We start from the raw sequence: 3,890 nt of genomic DNA, 5'->3' as shown, positions 1-3,890 counted from the left end.
CGTTGACATAAACCGCGGCATCTCCTCCATGCCCTCAAGATATCGAGTCGGTCGATGGCGCATACTACATCGAAATTCAGATTGTGCTTCTTCCGAATCTTTCCTAGCTTGCTCGTACCTAGCAAGCCACGTCTCCATGAAGGCATGGTGCAATATACAATAAGCGATTCACTTTCTCCTCCATTGCAGTATCCATTCTTTTTTCTATCCCATTTCCGACTACCACATCTCCGGTCAATCTATCATCGTCCTTCAACGACCATAGCATACTGTTTTCTGAATCCACCGTTGGTAGCCACTGTGAAATATGCACTAACACCTCAGACACCAACCAGCCTTCAGCCATGCTACCTTCTGGCCGAGCTCGTTATCGCACAAAGCCTTTCAAGGTTTTCATGAAGCGCTCCAAGAGAAACATCCATCGCGTATGGACACGTCCAGCAATCTCCACTTCATCTACAATATGCACAAGAATGTAGATTTGTATCGTGAGCATGCTAGTGGGCAGGTATTTCTCAAAGCAACAGACCATCTCCACTACTCCCCGCCTTGCAGATTCAATAGAGGACGTCTTAATCTCCTTCTGTGAGATCCATTGCATTAAAGTTGACAACCTGTAAATCACCCCACGTATTTCTTGAGTAAGGCATCCTGCGATTGCGATCGGTAGTACAAATTGCCACAAATGAGGAAGCATTATGAACAACGACTACACTTCAAATAGCAAAATACACAGGTCACTTACAATCCATTCGTAGTACAAACCTGACATATCTTATGCCAATCATGGGATTTTAGCCCTAATAATTGGTTGTCTTTAGAAAACACGGACTTGAGAGAACGCATCATGCCCATTGGAGTGCGGATAGACTTGATAATTTGCTTCACAATGCACTCTTCTTTAGTGGACAAAACCCAAGGAGCGCGAGGTAGCTGCAAGTGACCATCAGCACTCGACTACGACCAAAGCGCCTCCATCTTGCCTACCTCCTTCAAATCCATTCGTGCCCCTACAGTGTCTCTCTTTCCTGCAATGTGGTCTCATAGTAAGCTGCCCACGTTCTTGAAATATATACATGGGATCCAACAAGTGGTTGATCTGTAAGTGGGTCCAATATGGCAACTTGTAGAAAACTGAGAACCATCGTATTCCGTTTGGATGTGACTTTGTGTGGACCATTTTCAGCTCGTACCAGCTTTGGGCATTCATACGTGCTGGAGATCGTCCAAGAAAACCTTCCCTGCATTTATGACCCTATGGCAAGAAAGCGGCGTGTCCTTGATATACCATCTTCTTCATGGTTCGTGACCTTTAGGAGTCTAACCGTGGCCCACACAATGGACATGCATGGTAACTTGAGGTAACCAGACCTGTCCCAACACCTCTATCTAGAGAATACAAACTTGAACGAGCTATGATAGATATTACCAATGAGAACGGAAGCCTACTTACTTGAGCACTCCCCGAATCCTAGAAAGTCATACATGGTCCACGTGAGAATGGCTCAAATATTAGCGGACTATCGACCATCGTGCTTGCTCATATCTTCCACGGTGACCCCCTCCTCCCACAAAATCTTAAGCTCGTTGACTAATGGACGAATATACACTTCCATATTTTTTACTTTGTAATGGTCGGGAACGAGCAAGCTAAGGATGAGATGTCCTTTCTTCGTAAAAAGCCATGGAGGGATGTTGTAGTTGACAAGGACTATAGGCCACACACTACAAGTTGAGCACAGACCGAATGGATTCACACCATCCATAGCAAGACCGAGCTGAAGATTCGTTAGCTCTCATGCAAAGCCTAGAAAGGTAGAGTCAATGTGGCACCATGCACGTGAATCCATTGATATCCGTTGAACTCCATCTGTGAATCTATTCTGCGCATACCACGCTGTCAAGCTCACCATGCCAGGTGTATGAAACATGTGGTTTATGCGGGGATAAGCGAAAAGTGCCTAAGAACTTTCTAAGGGATGGTTTGCTCTTGCAAGTCCTATCGATACCTGTGAGCACCACACTTTGGACATGTCTCCATAGTCTCGTATTCTCCTCGAAACAATATGCAATCATTGATACATGTATGGATGCTGTTATAGTCCATGCCAAGCTTTCGTAAAACATGTTGCGAATCATCACGAGACTCGGACATGGTATTTGCAAGTGGTAATATACGATACTTCAGTAACCTGAAAAAAATCATAAAACACCTTGAAAAAGCACAAATATTTTTTATGATAGTGCCGAAAAGAAATCAATGAAGGGATGTCTTCTCTTGTAACTCAACAAAATTAACGTATATCGGAGTATTTCCCATCTCGTGGTATTGCATCGGACCTCGCCACCACCACCACTACCACTACTATTACGACTATTACAAACAAGAAAAGAAGAAGTTAAAGAACAAGATCTTACCCTCTCTTTGTTTTTTATCCGTTTATTCTCTTCTCTTCCTCCATCTCTCTCTCTTTCTCTCTTTCTTTATTATGTTGTATGTTTATTCCCTCTCTCTCGTTCCTTCTTTCTTTTTCTCTTCCTCTCCCTCTCTCATTTCCTTTAACAAAACATATCTCTCTCTCTCTCTCTCTCTCTCTCTCTCTCTCTCTCTCTCTCTCCTACTCCTACTCCTACTCCTACTCCTACTCCTACTACTACTACTACTACTACTACTACTACTACTACTACTACTACTACTATAAACAAGAAAAGAAGAAAAAAAAACAACAAAAAACAAGAAAAGAAAAGAAAAAAAACACAACAACAAAATACAAGAAAAGAAGAAATTAAACAACAACAACTACCACTACCACTACCACTCCACTACCACTACCACAACAAACAAGAAAAGAAGAAATTAAAAAATAACTACGACTACGACTACCACAACAACAATAAACAAGAAAAAAATAAATTAAAAAACAATAACAATAACTACTACTACTACTAATAAAAAGAAAGAATAAATTAAAGAACTACTACTATTACTACTACTACTACTACAAAAAACAAGAAAAGAATAAATTAAAGAACTACTACTACTACTACTACAAAAAACAAAAAAAGAATAAATTAAAGAACTACTACTACAAACAAGGAAATAAGAAATTAAAGAACTACTACTACTACTACAAACAAGAAAAAAAGAAATTAAAGAACATGATCTTACCCTCTTTGTTTTTTATTCATTCATTATCATCTCTCCCTCCCTCTCTCTCTCTTTCTTTCTCTATTATGTTTAATGTTTTTTCCCTCTCTCTCTTGTTCCTTTTTTCTTTTTCTCTCTTCCTCTCCCTCTCTCGTTTCCTCTCTTTCTCTCTCAATACATATGATTTTTAACAAAAACAAGAAAAAGAAAAGGAGAAAAAACAAAAACAAAGCAAGAGGGAACAATGCACTCACCGCAAAGGCACGAGGATGGATTCGGCTGCTCCTCTTCGTGACGGCAGCTCCTCTTCGCCCTCCGTACACTTCCTCCTCTTCTTCACAAACGGTGGCGGCAGCGGTGAGAAGCTCTCATTCTCTCTCTTTCTCTCCCTCTCCCTCTCAAACGCAAGATGCAGTTCGCTCTCTCTTTCGCTCCCTCTTTCACTCGTTCGCGCAAAATGATGCACTCGGGTTTCAACCCGCTTTTTTTCGCTTGAGTACCATCACTATTTAGTAATGCTGCTAATTTGCGTCGAAAATGGCCACTGCTATACTCCTATGTCCTTGTAGTGAAAAAGAGAGAAAAGCATGGATGCAATATGTTATTTTGGGCACAAGAGTAATGAAAATCTATAAGTACATGCATTGGGGAGAACCCTTTTAATGCATGGAGGGATGATTGCACCCAATTTGTATGGTGCTCTTCTTTTGCTCTTATCTCTCTATTTTTCTTATATTCTATC

This window comes from Lygodium microphyllum, chromosome 25 (genome assembly GCF_053477565.2).
Source record: "Lygodium microphyllum isolate KBCC chromosome 25, Lygodium_microphyllum_v1.1.10, whole genome shotgun sequence".
NCBI lineage: Eukaryota > Viridiplantae > Streptophyta > Polypodiopsida > Schizaeales > Lygodiaceae > Lygodium > Lygodium microphyllum.
This window is presented reverse-complemented; position numbering follows the sequence as displayed.